At 36.6% G+C, this 20,202-nt stretch overlaps 1 pseudogene; it reads right to left on the bottom strand.

The window, feature by feature from the left end:
* Window positions 1-668: 668 nt before the first annotated feature.
* Window positions 669-20,202, bottom strand: part of LOC138385752 (Y-box-binding protein 1 pseudogene) — a 92,886-nt pseudogene continuing 73,352 nt past the window's right edge.

Genomic DNA, 20,202 nt, shown 5'->3' on the forward strand with positions numbered 1-20,202 from the left:
ACAGAAATAAAAGGGAAAGGACATTTCCTGAGGGGAAGCAACTCTCTCTGGCCAGTGGAGAAGACCCTGAGGTTTTACCACACTTCTGCTTTTATGTGGATGCCTTACGATATGCTAAATGGTGCGTGGAACATTCATTGTTTTCCTGAGAAAAGGGTTCCTAGAGCTCTTAGAGCTAAGGGACCTCCCCAATTTTATCCTTATAGGGTGACTTCCAGGGAGTGCCATGACATTTTAAACTGTCATGGCACTGGTGGGTGTGATTTTTATTATGCTAATGTATGTTAATAGGGAAAAGGTCACTTTTGGGCATGACCTCCTAGTTTCTGCACATGCTTCTGGCCAGGAAAAGTCCCTAACCTCAAGTTCCTGCTGTTGTGGGTTTGGTTCTAAATGTTCAATGGCCTCCTCATTTTTGTGCCCCTTCTCTTTTCCTGTGGTTAGCGCTGCCAACCTGCACCTGTCCCTAACATTTAGATAAAAATAATAAAAACCCATGCTTTGTAGATAATGCAGACAGTTCTAGTTATCTGGTCAATAGACAAAAAAGCAAGCACTTAAGGTTTTCAGCTCCAATCTTTTGTTCATTTCTTATTGCTGGAATTTTGAATTCATTTCTGCTTGTTGGATGACGAAACCGGACGATGGTAGAGATGGTAAGCCGGCATTTACTCTGCCCCATCCTGCTCAACCTCAGGAGGGACGAATTCTCAGCTGGTGGATCGGCTGCTTTTGTCTCTTTGCCGTCTTGTGGTTTAGGGTTTTCTGGACGTCTGCGTCAGTAATTGAAGTTGCCATAGAACCGACTTGGAGGCAGCTGCTGACCTTGGGTCTCGTCTCCTTGATTCTCTTTATCCTCTTCATTGCCATCTCCCTGGGTCTCTTTGGTAACGAGAGCCCCTGCGGAATTGTGGTCTATAACCCATACATACTCTGTCTTACTGGTCTACCTAGTTCTCCTGCACCCTGATTGCCAGCACCCTCCATCACTTCTCCCTGCACAGGAGGGTTGGGATACTGTGGTCTCCGCATATAATAAGATGGGAACATTTGCCCGTGGTAGGGCCAGCGTTGTTGGGCCTGGCCTTCAGGAGCACTCTCCGATCCCTCATTCTTTCCCCACTCACACTATTCTGGTAACTCTGCTGGTAATTTCGAGGAGGACTCCTGCGATGTGGATAGTGTCTATAATGGTTATGGTCTGCTGCCTATTTACTGCCTTGAAGTGGAACTCCACCAGGGCCCCTAACGTTTGCTGCCTCCGCACCCTGCGCTGCTGCCGGTGGTGCCAGGCTTGGTGTTGGCAGCGCTGAGCGCAGCTGCTGGGTCTTGGCCTCGCTGCTCATGGTTGCAGTGATGGTGACTGGGGCCGGCTGCAGCAGCTGCGGCTCCTCTCCACGTGTGATGGCAACTAGGCCGGCGGTCGGGCTGCTCCCACTGCAGATTGAACACACAGAAAAGAACAATCTTGGAATCAGAAGGCCATAGGTTCCCCAAGGCCTTCTGTGTATATAAGGTTCTCCTAAAGCATGTATGGAAAACGCACATTAGTTGGTCTCCCTTCTAAATATGCTGATTCAGTATGTGTGGGTGCCTAGAATCTACATTTCAAAACGTGCATTCCCTTACAGTTATTCTGCAAATAATGCTGTGTGAAATACTGGCTCAAGCTTATCAAAAGGGATCATGCTCCAAAGTTTCTTATCAAAATTGCAGATTTTCATTTCACAGACCTTTAACCTCTTCTTAGCCATCCATCCATCCATCCATCTGTCCATCCGTCTGTCATTGTGAGGCAGGGAACTGGCAGGCACTGCTTCAGACATTGCTCAATTGTGCAGGCATTGCTTAACTGAGTCAGGAAGCCCGGTTAGAACAAAGATGGCAGGGAAATTGACCACTTCTTGACCTTGGAACTTCATTCTACCCTCATTCCCATAAAAGTTTCTAAAGAAACCTCCCCCTCATATCATGCTGACACCACGACACTTCTGGTTTGACCATATTTAGTCAAAAGGAGGGCATCACCCTAATTCTAGGAAAACACTGCCCCTTTCCAAGAAATAACATGAATAGTCCTCCCTTTGTTTAGACTATAATTAAGCTGCTACTTAAATAGAGGGACTATGGAAGATGTTCTCTGCAGGGAGAACTAGCCTCTACTCTGTATGTGGAGTAGATTTTCTATACTTCTTAAATAAAACTTGCTTACTCTTTATACTGTGGGATCACTCCAGAATTCTTTTTTGCAGAAGCCAAGAACCCACTTGGACTTCAAGTGATTCCCAGCATTGGGAATTACATTCCTTTGACAATTGGTCCATCCAATCTACATTTCGATTTAGTGCTGAAATTGAGAACATTTTTCTTGGTCACAGTTTTCATGGTTACCTATCCTATCTTCTGTCCTTTGATGTCCAGACCACAACAATTAAATCAGAATATTTATTGATACTGCAAGTATATCCCAGAGATCAAAGAACTCCCCTGTTAATTCTAATGTACATACAGGTTAAAGAACCAGGAGCCTAGACCTTTGCTACTCAAAGTGTGGTCCACAGACCAGTGCCACATAAATCCTCTGGGGATCCTGTTAAAATGCAGATTTGGTTTCCTTCGGTCTGGTGTAGGGCAAAGAGTTTGCATAACAAGCTTCCAGGTGATGCCAATTGAGTCTCTGAAGCTCCTCCCTCAGTTTCTACCCCTGGACCCTGTACTTAGGCTTTGACCCTGTTCATCCTCAGTGTTGGACCAAATCTCCAGGTCTCAGGCTCTGGAATGTTGGCTATAGAAATTCTCCCTCCTAACTCCAGCCCTGCAGAGGACTATTCCAGATACTGTGTGAGACTCTACAGGCTGAGGGCATTGGAGAATTATAGGAAGCCACTACTGATTACCAAGCAGGCACCTCTCTGATGTTACACAGTAACAAGCTGCCACCCTGTTGACTGCCCAGCCCACTTCCTGAACAGTTGTTGGCTATGTTTCCTACCAGTATCAATCTGATGATTGTCAAACATCTGGCTGCTGCAAAATGGTCATGAATGGAAGAAAACTGGTGCCACTATCTCTCTAGTTAGTCTTCTATACCCCAGCCATAGAACCACAATAAATAGTACCTTTGCTTTGGAAAGTTCTTGCAAACTCTATCCTCAGAAAAGACCAGGGTATGTTCCCCTTTTTAGTGCTGTTTCCTTTATATAGAAGACTCTTCTCCAACTCTTTCACCTTATGAACATCTATTCATCCTCCAAAGCCTTCTTTCTGTCTCTTTCCCTAACTTATCTCCACCAGGGAGAATTAATTATTCACTGGAATATAAGATCTGACTCTATACTGTCATCATAGTACTTACCATTTTATATTTAACGATGTGTCTAAAAGGCTAGAATCATAGATGATATTACAATATCAGTTTTATGTATTGGAGATGTCCTCGACATTATGCATATATTATTATGTATATGTGGTTATGTTTGCAGACTTTATGAACACCCTATATTTACTGACACCAAGTCCCCTGTGGACTCGATGCCACTAGAGGTCAGGGCTTTGTCTAATTTATTTTTCTGCTCTCAGCATCTAGTACAGCTCTTGGCACATTTTTTGAAGTCTAATATAGGGTATCATATTGAAATGTAAGTTAATTGCTTTTAATGGTGACCTTGTCAATAGAGTCAACTGAAGAAATGATGGAAAGACTGTTCACAGTATAGAACACAGATCCTATCAAGGCTCACTTCACATTTAAGTGCAGAAAAATCCTTCTCATTGTCTTAGGCAGTGAACTCAGTCTCTTATCTCCAGAAGTAACCTCTCTGTTGGGTTTTTAACCTCTATGTTGAATTTTTCATGGTAGATGAATAGAGGCCTCTTTGGGATAGTCTTAAAGAATAGACGTATAGAGATGATTGAAATATGAGATATTATCCTGCAGTCAAAACTCCAACTTTAAAGTCAGAAGCTTGAGGCTTTTTGCCCAGAGATGCCAAAGAAGGACACAAGCCCAGGAGGTCAGGCTGTCCCAATCCTTGTAAATGGATATACACGAGAGGGTGTGGTTTTCCTCACTGTCATTCACAATCCTTCACTTGGGCTGGAAAAGCCTCTGTTAACATGTTAAAATAAAACTCCCCCTAGAGTATGCAGTAACAGTAGAAATGCCTGTGGGTAACCAAACCCAGAGTCACATCACCAGAAAAATGATTCAGTAAAATGAGTCAGTCTTTGCATTTCCACACCAAAGCAGAGTGGCTGCTCAAGTCAGCAGAGCATTTGTATTGCCAGAAAAAGTGCCAACACAAGGAATCTCCTCCTTCCAGGAGTGCCTTCTTAGGTTATACTTATCCTGCAGAGCTCCTTCCAAATGCATCTCTAAGCAAAACAGCTACAATTCCTAAGAATCTGAGTACTAACAAGTCCTTGAATCACCTGATTATGAAACTCATAAAGTGCTGACATAGTGTAAAGATGGATTTTAAAAGTCTATTGTGTGAGTAATGCATGCTCAATGTAGAACAGTTAAATACAAATAACCAAAAAATAAAAGAAGAAAATAAAGCCACCTGAAATAAAAGCTCAGTTAACCTTTTGATGTATATCCTTCAAAATCTTATGCATTGTGTGTATATGTAATATATACACATAAATATATATACACACATATATTTCTGTCAAAAGTAAGATAATATTGTATATAGTTTTAAATATGGTATATTTCACACCAAAGTTATATATTATTAAAGTCATTCCATGAGAGGTAATAATATTTCATTATATATTTTTATGGTTGCTTAGTATTCTGTTTCTATGTAAATAACCAATTAATTTTTGTTAGACATATAAATTATTAAAAAATCTTATTATTAAGTATGGCAAACATTCTGTTAACTATATCATTCCACATGTCCTAAGTACTACCTTAAGAGAAATTACTAGAAATGGAATGTGAGGTCAAGAGACTAGAAGGGCATAGCCAAGAAGCCCTCCGGGAAGTTTGTGCCAGTTTACTCCCATCAAGAGTATTTGAGAGTCTCTTTTATTTCCCCACATCAACTTTTCCATGATTATCATTTTAAAGCCATTGTATTTAAAAGTAAATATATCTTATTTTAATTTTAATATTTTGATTATTGGGGAGGTTATTATTGTATTTTATTGGTCATTTGAGTTTCCTTGTGAAATTTCTGTTCATGACTTTAGCCTGTTTTTTTCACCATGGTATCATTTTTTTTCTTATAGATATGTAAAAATTATTAATAGGTTAAAACTACTAACTCTTTGAAATAGTCATTGCATATGTTTTCCTAATTTATCTTTAGCTTTTTAACTTTGTTAGTGATGTTTCTTGTATAAAAGAAATGATGTTTCTACTATAAAAGCATTGCTTTTTATTGTAGAAAATAGGTCACTAAATATGAAATGTCCGATTTTGAATCAAAAGTGTAGTTTATTATATCTCAAACAAGAATCAGTACAATTAATCAAAGTATGCACCTAAACTATCAACACAGTTTTGCCGTCTTTTTTGTTGTTGTTGTTGTTCTTTTTTTGAGACAAACTGTTCCTCTGTTGCCTGCACTAGAGTGCCATCAGCCTAGCTCACAGCAATGTCAAACTCTGGGCTCAAGTGATCCTCCTGCCTCAGCATCCCAAAAGTTTTGCCATCTAACAGTAGCTTGTTTATGCCAGCAGCAAAGAACCCTGGAGTGCGAAAGGTGATATATTTGCCAAAGGCATTTTCCACAGCTTGTTGAGAATTGAATATTTTTCCTTGCAAGAAGTGGTCCAAAGACTGGAAGAAATGAGTCAGTTGGTGCAAGGTCTGGTGAATACAGAGGATGACAGTTTCCAAGTCCAGCCTCTGTAGTTTGAGCAACCTTGTTTGTGTGACATATGGTTGAGCTTTGTCTTGCAAGAGGATTGGCCTGTCTCTACTGATCAATCTTGGCTGCTTAATCACAAGCATCCTCATCATTTCGTCCAATTGGTTGCAGTGACATCTGCTGTAATCAACTGACCAGGTTTCATGAAGCTATAGTGGATAATACCAGCGCTGCACACCAAACAGACACCATTAGCTTTTTTTGATGAATATTCAGTTTTGGGCTGTGTTTCGGCACTTCATCTTTAGCCAACCCTTGTGCCGAATGCTTGTGATTGTCAAAAAGAAGCCATTTTTCTTCACACATAACAATACGGTGTAGAAATGGTTCACTTTTATATTGTGACAGCAAGGAAAGGAGAGCTTCCAGACGATTTCTCTTCTGACACTTGTTTAATTCGTGTGAAACTCATCTATCCAGCTTCTTTACCTTGCCTATTTGTTTCAAATGGTGCGATATTGTTGGAATAGGAACATTAAACCTTGCTGCTATTAATAATTCACACGTAGATTGAGATGGATTCGCTTCCACTGCACCTTTCAGCTCATCATTATCCACCTTGGTCTGAGATCATCCCTATGGCTCATTTTCAAGATTAAAATCACCAGAACAGAACTTCTCAAACCATTGTTGTACTGTGTGTTCATTAGCCACATCCTTCCCCAACACTTCGTTGATATTTTGAGCTGTCTGTGCTGCATTGGTTCTACAACAAAACTCATCTTCAAAATAACATGAAATTTTGACTTATCCATGGTTTCATAAAAATTGCTCTAAAAATTTTTTTTGAAGGCTAATCACAAGCCAAAATGTACATTTGAAAGACTGAGGATATACCTTCACAATAAAAATAAAACAAGAAGTGTCAAAGTGAACTGTCAGAGATATCAACTGTCAAACTTAGTACTTAAGGAAATCAGACATTTCACAATAACCTAATTTTTTTTTCACTTATATAATAGAGTACTGGTTGAAGCTGAAAAACCAAAGCTATACTGACCACCATTTTAAGAATTAGATGTTGCCTTCTTTTGATAAGATTATTCCAGGGTTCTGATCAGCTATGAAAATGTGAATAAAATGCTTGTGTTCATGGTTCACACTTCGTGGACAGCCAAGTCCCTTTAGAGGGAAGCAAACTGGCATCTGCAACCAAGTGACAGGAAGGGGCCAAGACAAAGATGCCCAAGAGGAAAACCTCTGAACAGGGTCTGGGTTTATGAACTGTGAAATCAGCCCAGTGATGTGCTGCTGAATGTTTAGCTGCTGGCTCTCTTGTGAGATGGATACATATTTATATGTACACAAGTTCATTATAAATTTTAATGACATGTTTATGTAGTGCAAAATTTTCAAATAATAATAGAATACCATTATCAGTTTTTGATAAACTCTTGTATAGCCACCCCGTGGTTGCAATTGATGAATGAATATAATTTCAGTATAAATGTTGGTTTATATATTTTACATTAATGAGTAAGACAAACTAAAAACAACAAAAACATTCTTCAAAACTTTGGTTTATCAATGACCCAAGCAATTCATTTCTTGAATCACATAAGAGTTTTTAAGTACTAGAATAATATTTTCTCAACTTTTTTTGTGCTATTCACAAGTATAGATACAATGCAATTTCAATTTAACCTGCATTATTAACGTTTTCTCCATTACTTCCTTACCGTTAAGCAAAGTATGAATTAAGCCCTGATTTAATTTATAGTATTTGCTCATTTCTGTGGTGTAAATATTCCCACCATGGCTGATTTCAAGCTGCAAACCTGATGTCATGGAATGAGTTTGGAAGAGATGTAAACCTCAAGAGCATAGATAATAGTGAACATAAAACTGATAAGTTTTGAGTATTCATTGTCTTTGTTTTTAATATCACTTAATTACAAATGCATATAATTTAATTTCTAATAATTGTTATGTTTAATGACTAGCTTGAAAGATTGCTGAACATTAAGCAATTGGCGAGTAGAAGCTAGCTGCAGCACCCCACAGATAGAAATCGCATATTCAATTTCACATTTTATGTGAAACAAAAATTTTGTTGCATACTTTAGTCCTGAAGCTTTCAGAAAAGTTTTAGTGTTGTTAATGAAGGGAATTGAGAGAAGGCCCTATGACCAAGCTTGAAGTTAAGTGGTAGACTGCAAGTAATAATTCCTTAATGTTGTGGGTTCAGAGACATCAGGAAGTTACCTGCAGAAGAAGAGAGTAGTACTCAGGAGGAAAACCTGAGATGGGGTGAAGATCAGATTTATGGATTGTGTAATCCCTCCTAGAGGATTCCCAGGATAACCTCTTATGAGCCCGATTTCTCTGCCATCCAATAGCATATGAAGTATAGGACTCAACCCTGATAATTTTGTTTGTAAGAAAGAAATATATATTTTCATGAACAGAAATTCGTAAGTTTTAAATAGCTTTATTGTGGTATAATTGACATACAATAAATTGTACATGTTTAAAGTATACAATTGTTTAAGTTTTGACATATGTATATATCTGTTAAACTATTGCCACAATCAATATAATGAATATATCCATCAACTCCAAAAGTTTCTTCATGCTCTTTTGTAATCCTGCCCTCATGACCACTCCGTATTCCTTGATCCTCATGCCTAGGCAACCACTGATTTGCTTTCTGATAATATAGATTAGTTTGCATTTTCTAGATTTTTATATAAATTAGATTATTCAGTATGTACTCTTTTTTGTCTGGCTTCTTTCACTCAGCATAATTATTTTGATATTCATCTATTTTGTCATATGCATATATCAATAGCATTTTTTGGAATAGCATTCCATTATATAGACATACTACAATTATTTTTTGCCCATTCACCTATTGATGCACATTTGAGTTGCTTACAATTTTAGATAATGAAAATAAACTGATATGAAGTCTCACAACAAGTGTTTTTATGAACATACACTTATACATTTTCCTTAGGTGAACAAATACCTAGTAGTGAAATATCTGGGTTATGTTATAGGTGTACATTTAACTCATTTAACTTTTAAGAAACTACTAAACTATTTTCCAAAAGATCTTAATATTTTACATTCCCACTACTAGTGTAATGGAGTTCCAGTTGTTTCACATTTTTGTCAACATTAGTATGGTCGGTCAATCTTTTTAATTTTAGCTATTGTGATACGTGTGTAGTGGTGCTGCATTTTCATTTAGGTCTGCATTTTTCTTACGTCTAATGAGGTTGAGTATCCTTTTCTGTGTTTATTTACCATTCATTTATCCAACGTATTTTGATATGTTATGATTTCATTTTATTTAGTTCAAAATACCTTCTAATTTTAGTTTTGATTTCTTGTTTCACCCAGGGATTATTTAGAAATATGTTATTCAGTTTCCAGGTATTTCAGGGTTTTCCAGAATTCTTTTTGTTATTGACTTATGATTTAATTTCATAGGATCAGAGAGAACATTTTATATGACTTGAATTATTTAAATTTGTTGATCCCTATTTTATAGCTCAGAATATGTTCTATAGCTATGGTTTGAATGTATCCCCTCCAAAATTCAGGTGTCAAAACTTAACAGCCAATGTGATGGCATTAAGAGGTGGGGCTTTTAAGGGGTGATTAGGTCATGAGGGCTTCTTGACCCATGAATGGAATTAGTTGCCCTTATAAAGAACTTGAAGAATGGAGTTTGTTCCCTCTTGCCTTCTCTCCTTCCCACCTTCCCACATGTGAGGACATGGTGTTTCTCCCTGTGGAAGATGCAGCCCTCACCAGATACCAAATGCCTGTGCCTGGATCTGGGACTTTCAGTCTCCAAAACTGTGAAAAACATATTTCTATTGTTCTCAAATACCCAGTTCCAGGAATTCTATTTGTAGTTGCACAAAAGGACTGAGACATCTATCTTGGGAAATGCTCCATGCATGTTTGAAAAGAATGAAAGTGCTCTGTTGTTGCGTGGAGTGTTCTAGAAAGGTTATTTAGGTCAAGTTGGTTGATAGTGTTATTGTTCAAATATTCTATTAATATATCTTTATATTAATTATTTATCTCTTTGTTCCATCAATTACTGAGAGAGAGATACTGAAATCTTTGATTTTATTTGTGAATTTGTCTATTCTATTTGCAGTTCTATCAGTTTCTGCTTCATCTCTTTTGAAGTTTTGTTACGAGGTGCATAGACATTTAGGATTGTTATGTCCTCTTAATTAATTGACCTTTTCATATTATGAAATGGTATCCTTGGTAATATTCTTTGCTCATAAATTTACTTAATCTGATATTAAAATAGTGATAGAAGTTGTCTTTTGATAGTGTTAGCATTGTATATCTTTTCTCACCCTTTTACTTTTATTTGTGTCTTTATAAATTAAATTCAGTTTTGAGTAGGCAGCATATAGTTGTGTCTTGCTCTATATTCAATCTTATAATCTCTTTAATCAGGGTGTTTAGGTTACTTAAGTTTAATGTAATTATTGATATGATTAGGCTTAAATCTATTATCTTGCTATTTGTTGTTTGTTTTTTTTCCCCCTAGGTGTTCTTTGTTCTTTTTTCTATCCTCTTTTGGATTAATTACTTTTTGTTTGTTTGTTTGTTTACTCTTATTTGTTTACTAGCTACGATTATTTGCTGTGTTCTGTTAATGGTCCTTTTAATCTTTAACTTATTATTTTCTACTTTCAAGTGACATTATACTAATTGACTTCTAGTATAAAAACCTCACAACGGTGTTCTTCTATCTCTCCCCTCTTGACTTCCTTACTGGTGTTTTCATGCATTTTACTTCTAGATATTATAAACTTCACAATACACTTTTAACTAATTTTGCTTTAAATAGTTGATTTTTTAAAGAGATTAAAATAAGACAAAATTCTTTTTGTTCACCTACTTAGTTATTGCTGCTACTCTTCTTTGCATAGATCTTGGTTTCACATGTTATTGTTTTCTTTTAACGTTTCTCAAAGTGCAGGTCTCTCTAGTGATGAATGCTTTCAGATTTTATATATGTGAAAAATTCTTTATTATATATTCTTTTTCAAAAAATATTTTTTATGAATTAAAGAATTGTGCATCAGCAAAGTTGTTCCCCCTTTTATTACTTTAAAGATATTTCTCCACTGTTTTCTAACTTAAATTATTTCTGATGAGAAATCTGTTGTCATCCATCTCTTTGTTCCCACCTAAACAATATGTCTTTTTTACTCTGGTTGTTCTGTTTTAAAATTTTTTTATTTATCACTTATTTTCAGCAATTTGATTATGATGTACCGTGGTGTAGTTTTCTTTATGTATCTTCTACTTTGAGTTCATTAAGCTTCTTGGATTACAGACACTTTTTTTTCCTTTATAGTCTTTTCCAGCTTGGTATTTTCTTATCTGTAATTTTTATTGCAATTTTGTCAAGTTCCCTAATCTTTTGTTTCTGAAATGTTTAATCTATTATTTATTCCATCCAGTGTGGTTTTTATTTCAGACATTGCATTTTTCACCTCTGAAAGTTCAGTTTGCATCATTTTTATATCATTCATATTTTTATTAACATGTTCTACATTTCTTTTAGCTTCTAGAACATATTAAATGGAGGGATAATTATTTTACTATTTTTTCATGATAATTATATCATCTGTGCCATTTCTTTATCAATTTTGTGTGAGTGATTTTTCTCCTTATGATAGGTTGTATTTTCTTGCATCTTGGCTTTCCTGTTAATTTTTTATTGTAAATTTTACTTTGTTGAGTACTGGATAGTTTTGTTTACTTTTGCTTTATTGTGGTACACAGTTAAGTTATTGAACACAATTTCATCCTCTTGGGTCTACTATTAAGATTTGTTGTGGGACCAACACAGCATTTAATCTAAGGTTAACTTTCCTCTCTACGGAGGCAAGATTATTCTTAATTGTCTGAAATCCCCCTGTATTCTGAAGATTTCCTTTCTGTCTGTTGAGAACAGACACTATCACTCCGTGTAAGCTGTAAGCTCTAATTACTTTTCCCTTTAACACTTTTAGTTTCCTCCTACACACACTTCAAGAAGTTTCCTCACATATGTGTGCTAATCAGTGCTCTGATGAATGCTTGAGGGGCACCATCTGCAAATCTCTACTGTTCTCTTTCCATGTAGCCTTCTACCTATGGTATTCTGCCCTGTGAACTTGACTTTTCTTTGCCAGACTCCCTGCTTCATCTGCTCAACTCAGGGAGACCCCTAAGCTCTGATTGGATTCTCCTTTCCTGCAACCCAGCCTGGAAACTCCCTCAAGGCAGCAAGCCAGGTTAATTACGGGTTTCTAGATTTTTTCTCTCTCAGGGATCATTGTCTTTCATTTCCTAATTTCCAGTGTCTTGAGTGCCACTGTTCTATATATTTTGCTTGTTTGTTTATGTTGTTGTTGTTTCAGGCGGGATGGGAAATCCCATCCTGATATTCCATTTTTACCTGAAGCAAAAGCCCAAAGATACTAATTTTAATGTCATGAAATATATCAATATTATACTTTATAGTTTGTACTTTATGTCTCATTTCATGTATCATTCTCTCTTTTTTCTACAAGTTTTAAGAGCTGCCATTAACATTTAAGTTTTTAATCAACCTAAAAAAGGTTTTGTATATGCTATGAAGTAGTGAATTAAAATCATTTACCTATTTCTCTTATGGCACACTTGGTTTTACATTACCACCTATTGAATGGAGATTAATTTCCTCACTATTATGCAAAGACATTTCTGTCATATACCAGGTTCTGCTGTGTAAATATTTGGTTTGGGGATTTCTAGGTTATTTCATTGGTTTATTCTTCTATTATTGATACTCTTGGATATGTATTAAATATTTAAGTGTAGAATCTTGTCTTAGTCTGTTCAGTTTGCTATAACCAAAATATAAACTGGGTGGCTTATAAACAACAGAAATTTACTTCCCACAGTCCTTGAGTCTAGGAAGTCCAAGGTCAAGGTGCTGGCAGATTCAGTGCCTGGTGAGGGCCCATTCCTCATAGATGATGCCTTTTTGCTGCATCCTTATATGGGGGAAGGTGCAAACAAGCTCTCTCAAGGCTCTTTTCTAAGGGCACTAATCCCATTCATGAAGCTTCCATCTTCATCTTCATAACCTAATCAATTTCCAGGGGCCCCACCTCTAAATATCACCACATCAGGGATTAAGTTTCAACATATTAATTTTGGGGGACATAAACATTTAGACCATAACAAATCTTAAAGGTTATATATTTAATGTAATCTCTTTTCTTTGGTCATTTGCATAGGTTTTATAGTGCAAGTGTTTTCTGGAATTACTTATATTATATTTCCCTCTGGTCTTCATCCTCGTTGTGAACTTGTTTCTGAAAGTCTTGAGTTCATTTCCCCTCCTAGCAAAATCCTTAAGGCAAGGAATAGGGGTATTATCTGCTGATCTCTTCCTTGGTTAATTTCCTCCAACTTTTTGTCACACAGGGTTCAAATACTCTAAATAAAGTCCAAGAGGCCCACCATAACTCAGTTAGTAATATCTCAATTACCAACACCTTCCAAACACCTCCAAGTTCTGGAGTTCTTAATCTTATTTCACTCTACCTAGCCACTCTGATTTTCTGCCATAATTTCATTTCCTGTCCTTCTTTTTTTCAGCAGGATGACATGGTTGAGTTATTTTAATTTCTATTTTTCTTGGTAAATATTTCAAATGCACAGAAAAGCATATGGTGTAATATAAGGAATGCACAAGTACCTTTTATCCAGAATTCATAAATATTAAGGTTTTTCAATATTTGTTTCAGATTTCTCTCTCTTTTTCTTTCTCTCTCATTTTTTATTTGAAAATTAAGTAATATGGATCCCTTTAAAGCCTTCCCTCCCTTCCTTCTGTTCCTCGGCGGAGGAAACCACTGTCTTGGGTGTAGCATGTATCTTCTCAGTCTGTACTCTCTCTCTCAATAAATATTAATATATGCATCCACTGTCACTTTGGTGTTGTTATGTATTTAAAAATTTATATAAGTGGTATTCTATTGTATAGTTTTTGTAGTTCCATGTCCTAGCAAGATGCCAAGGAACATAATAGGCTATCATGTAGCATATTGTGGACAAATTAATCTATTTCATTTTTTTCTCTCTCTCCTTTCTTTCCTTCCTACATCCTTCCCTCCCTTTTTTACTTCCATCTTTCATTCCTTCCCCCTCTCTCTTCCCATTCTTTCATTTGTTCATTGGTGACGTGCAATTCCTGTTCTCGGTTTACATTTTCAGACTTGTTTTCTCCTAATTCCCTGCATGTATATTATATTAAAAACTGGTGGACTAGTGTCAACTTTCCCCACATATGTTCTGAATTTGTATGTCTTCCTTTAACCTAGAATTCTCTTTCTCCATGTCTGCTTGTCTATGCTGTCTCCATTCCTTAAGAGCCAATTTAAATGTCCTTTTCTCCATTATATCACCTTAGATCATCTCAGCCATAAAGACTCTCTTCTGTATTCCATGCAGTTCCATATCATACAGTGGAAACAGCACAAGATTTCTGAAGTTGAAGCTTATTAGCTCTTCCTGAAACTATTCAATTTCAGTCAATCCAATAACCGAGACTCTAATATCTTACTTATAAATAGTGAAAATAATTCCTATTACATATCACAAGATGGTTATATTGGATAAAATTAACTAAAATGTGGATGGAGAGATTGAGACAGATAGGAGACCCAGCAGAGTTCCATAGTATGTTCATTTGTGAAGACACCCAGATAAAAAGAGTGAGAGAGTTCATGCGATGAACATGAAGTGGGAATAGCACGTCCTTGCTATTATTTGGTCAGCCTAAGTTCCTGAATACCCTGGGTTCCATGATCTTCTCACTGGGCTGCATGTGAGGCTTCTATTTTAAAGTCTGTAGATACTTAATGCTTAAATGCAAATTAAGCACTTCATCTGCTATTCAATTAAAGAAACAGCAGTCTTTTCGAACCCTGGATGAAAAACTGTATAGGATTTTAAAAGGTAAGTTTTAACCATAGATGATTTGAGAGTTTTGAATATAATCTCTGCATAAAATGCCCAATCCTTGTCCCAAATAACTTACTGAATGTGGAAAGAAAGATGAGTATTGAGATTTCCAGTTTCTGGCTTAGAAAGCTGGGTTGATTATAGTACAGTTATTAAAGATAAGGAATACATGAAGAGAGGAAGGTTTTAATGGTGTATAAATATGTAACAGAAATAGAATCATGCAGGAATTTGGATATTTATGGAGACTCTACCTGGCAATAGGAGTTTGGGGAGCTTTAATGACCAAGTCCTAACCACTTACATTGTCTAGTTTCTCCATTCAGTTTCCAAGTTCCTGGTAAACAGAATGTGATCAGCCCAACTTTAGTATATCAAATTTGCTCACTTAGGTGGAAGGAAATGTCATGGGCCAGTCAATCACCCCAATTTACATCTATTTCTGGAGAGAGAATAATTCAGTTTTCAGACAAGTCCCTAAAGGGAAGATTCCCAGGGGGCATTTGGTTACACGAGTCTGGAGTTAAGGAAAAATCAGTGCTCCAAATAGAGATATTGGAGTCAACAACACAGAGAAATTATAGGGAAGGTTGAATTTTGTGCAGACGGTGAAGAGAGCTTCAGACAGAATCTTGAGAAGACATTAAGAAGTAAGTAGAGAAAAAGGAGGGAGACACTCAGGGAGACTGAGAACACTATGAAAGCTACAGAACAAGGGATGTGAGAAGGCTGGTGTCCTTATAGACATGCAACAGTGACTCAGAAGTTTTTCCGTTCTGGAGACGTATTCTTCCTTTAAAGTCTTACAACAAAAGAGATATGTCAGGTGAAGAAATCTCCATCTATTTTCCAAGAAACGTTATCCAGAAAGCAAATCTAGAAGTATCATTTTCAGGCACCACATGTGTTAATTTCTTCTACCCTCTCAGACTTTAATCTGCCATGGTCACTCTTATACCATCCCTTTCAGATTCTCTCTTTTGACAAGCATTGACAATGGAAAACCAGAATAGATAGAAAGGCACTAATAGGAGAGTGTGGAGCAGAAATGTTTTATCCAAAGCATTGATGAGCTTCTCTAAGCAGTGAGTAGGATCCGAGGTAGCATAAAACTCTCCAATAAAAACCTGTGAGAATTCATATATTTATGGAATAAAATGTCATATAATTAAAAATATTGTGGGTTTATTTTTTTGTTTGGCTCTGGAGGATAAGAATGATGTGTCCTAGGTTGTGAGATTCTGCTGGTTTTTACACATAAGGGAGTGGACAATACCCATCGTGACCTAGAGCTTTGCTTTCTACAGGAAGGGATCGGTATTTAAGAACTTAGTCTTATTTTTTGTCGCAAATCTGGAGAGAGAGAAGTTAAACTTTAAAGTTCAACCAATGCATCAGTTTTCATAATAAGTAACTAGCCATTTGTTTGACTGAATTTAAACACCTTCATGCTTTTATTCTTCATGTAGGCTTGTATGTGTCAACACAGTCATGTCAGTAGAAGAAAATCTGACAGGAACAAAATACGCAAATGGATTAAAAAGCAAACTACAAACGCTCAACCAATCCACAATCTCAAAACACAGTATTTATAGTAGAAAAAAAGAAGAATATTAATATTCACTCTTAAATACTAGGTGAATGTGGGATGTGTGAAAAACCTGACTACACCTACAAAGTACTCAGATAAACAGCAATTCTTTGGAAAACATTTTTTTTCAGTTAGTGTAATTTTTTTCCTATTTATTTATTTTATTTTTTTTTTTTTGAGACAGAGTCTCGCTCTGTTGCCTAGGCTAGAGTGAGTGCCATGGCATCAGCCTATCTCACAGCAACCTCAAACTCCTGGGCTCAAGCGCTCCTCCTGCCTCAGCCTCCCGAGTAGCTGGGACTACAGGCATGCACCACCATGCCCGGCTAATTTTCTTCTATATATATTTTTAGTTGGCCAGATAATTTCTTTCTATTTTTAGTAGAGACGGGTTCTTGCTCTTGCTCAGGCTGGTCTCGAACTCCTGACCTCGAGTAATCCACTCGCCTCGGCCGCCCAGAGTGCTAGGATTACAGGCGTGAGCCACCGCGCCTGGCCTTTTTTCCTGTTTTTTAAGAGTTAAAAATACTTTGAGACTTATTTCTTATGTTGTTGGATGGAACTGCCCCTTGGCTGTAGGTTAAATTTTGCCTTAGAATCTGCTACAGGAAGTTATAATGTTTTGGAAGGTCTTTTAATCCATAAGATATAAACAAAATAATACCACATAATTTCATTATGGAAAATGACTATATTATTTCTGGTATATGTTAAAATAAAGAATTGTTGATATTATTCTATTAACACCAAAAGAATTTTTGAAAATAATGGAAAACGATGAGTTACGGAAACCAACTTCTAATTGATGGCTAATATTTTAGAGATATTTTTATTGATTAAGAGTTGTATCTTTGGCCGGGCGCGGTGGCTCACGCCTCTAATCCTAGCACTCTGAGAGGCCGAGGCGGGCGGATCGTTTGAGCTCAGGAGTTCGAGACCAGCCTGAGCAAGAGCGAGACCCCATCTCTACTAAAAATAGAAAGAAATTATATGGACAGCTAAAAATATATATAGAAAAAATTAGCCGGGCATGGTGGTGCATGCCTGTAGTCCCAGCTACTCGGGAGGCTGAGACAGGAGGATCACTTGAGCTCAGGAGTTTGAGGTTGCTGTGAGCTAGGCTGATGCCACGGCACTCACTCTAGCCTGGGCAACAGAGTGAGACTCTGTCTCAAAAAAAAAAAAAAAAAAAAAAAAGAGTTGTATCTTCTATCAATTGTGAGTTTTATTAATATTTTGGAGGCTTAATTCTCAAACAGGTCATTTAGCTTATCTTTATTCTGGGCTACAGACTAATGGAAATATTAACCCTTTCCATTATTTCACAACTACCTGGCTCTGAATGCAGGGCAGGGATTGTGGGAGGCTGTCTGAAAATCCAGACTATACTTGGAAAATTAGATGTTTATATTAATCTAATGGTGGCTATATAACACATTTTTTTCACAAGATAAAATTCTTTAGATGAAGGGAGATAATCAATAAAGAATTTTGTCTTGTCTAGTGTCACATAGCCAAGTAAAGGAGAGGGCTAGGACTCAACTCCTGACCAAGTGGCAAGTTTCGTCTAAATGTCTTTGCTTTTCTCAGCCGTTGACATTTGATATTTGTTCACCCACTGAGTAGTAGCATGATATAATGGGGAAGAGCAAAACTGCATAGATTTCAAAGTCAGAAAAACTTGAATTTGAATTCTGATTTTGTCACTTACTATTTGGCTAAAGCAAGTTATGTACATTCCTTGTGTCTCAGCTTCTGAGCTATAAATCTTCTAATTTTAAATAATTTACCACATAGAACTACTAGAAGGATTAACTGGGATAATGCATATAGTGCTTTGAACAATGACCAGCACATGGTAGACTTTCAACAAATGCTATCTCTCTCTCTCTCTCTCTTTCAAAAATATTGTTCATCACTCAATAACTTGTTGCTAGTGACAGAAACCCAGTGAAAACCAAGTAGGATAAAAAGCAAGCTGCACTGCTCACATAATCAAACTGCGGGAGGGGCAGGTAGCCTCACAGAAGATGAGAACCAAGGACAGGGGCAGTGCCAGCACTCTCTCCATCTCTCTTCTCTGCTTCTTTCTGACAGCTGCTCTATTCACCCAGATCGCGTCTCCCTTCAACTTGTTAGAAATACGGCTGCTGCAAATCCCAAACTCACACCTCCCTGCTTTACCACTATAGAGGGACTGAGCCTATTTTCTTGGTCTCAAATGGAAACACCTGGTTCTGACTGGTCACGCCAATCCTGGGCTATTCATCTGATGAAAGAAAAGAAGGATTCCATTAATGCTTCAGCTTGATATTGTGCCTCCCCCTCAAACCTTGAAAAAGGGACTTCGAGTCATGATTGAAACACCTACTGTGAAAGCACAACCAATTACAGCATTGGATCAAGGAACAAGCTGCAAAAGGGCACCAAAAATATACATGAATTATATAAACTTTAAAAACACAAAATAATACTTCTCTATTTTTATGTATAGATATAGGTAGTAAAATTAGGAAAAAAATATGTGTAAGAATGATGCACACCAAATTCAGATAATGATTTCCTTGGAAAAGGAAGATAAAGGAGGATGTGGGAAAGAGAAATCTAACGTACCTCTGAAGTTTTAGTTAGAAATAAAGGAGGAAAAGAAAGAATGAAGGAAAAGGAAGGGAATAAGAAGAGGAAGAAAGTGAAAGAGGGTGGTGAGGGAGAAAGAACACAAGCCAGAACACTAAAGAATCTACCTATGATGGCTTTCAATTAAGCCAAAGTTTCAAACTTATGCTGGGGGTGGGGAGGAAGAGAATATAATTGTATCTCTTAAAAGAAACCATACTCAGAAGCATTTTCAGAAGTGGTGGGGAGGAGTGTTGGTCAGGCAAACACTAGAAGTCTACTATATTTTAGTTCTCATTTATTTTCTACAATTTGCCATGGTTTCCTAAATTCAGCACAGGTATGAAACGAGATATAACCTTGCTTTACTTGATATTAAAAATTATCAGTGATCCATTTGTACATCTTAGTCAACAAAGTTGTTTTTCATTTAAAAAAATTTTGTTATACAAAATACTATACTGGGTAGTGAAATAAAGGTTGACTTGTTGATAAGATGTTAAAATAATCAGTAATCTCTTGATCCAACAAAAAATAAGATGCTTGGTCATCAGTTTTTAAAGAATAATAGATGACATTTCTTTGTGAAAAGATCTGGAGCCATGTCAATATGAGAAAATATAAAGACCTCAGATTAAATTAAAAAAAAAATCACTTGCTGTCTTCCAAAAGAAGAGAAAACAAACAAGACACTTGCTTTATCATGAAAGAAAACAAAGAAAAGTAGAAGGGAGTCTCTTATGTGAATGATACTTCTACATCTTTTACATCGTTTAACAAAATGTAGAGGTGGGATAGGTGGATGATAAGTTTTGTGCTTACAATTTGCATAAAGGTATTGGTGTTCTCCATTTTAAGCAAATTTGACATACTATTAAATGTTTAACTAATGAAAGAGATATTTGTACTTTTAAAATTTATTTTATAGAAAAACCTAAAGTAAGATTATTTTTAAAAAAATCTTATTTAGTGCATTGACCACTACTCAAGACACAATTTTGGTTATTTATTTTCTACTCAGCTTCATAGATAAGTATATATTTCATGTCCTTATCTTCAGCTGAAGGGACAAAATCAAAATACATAAAACAGCAGATCCAAGAGGAGGCTTAAAGACTG

This window comes from Eulemur rufifrons, chromosome 7, assembly GCF_041146395.1.
Source record: "Eulemur rufifrons isolate Redbay chromosome 7, OSU_ERuf_1, whole genome shotgun sequence".
NCBI classification, from domain to species: Eukaryota; Metazoa; Chordata; class Mammalia; order Primates; family Lemuridae; genus Eulemur; species Eulemur rufifrons.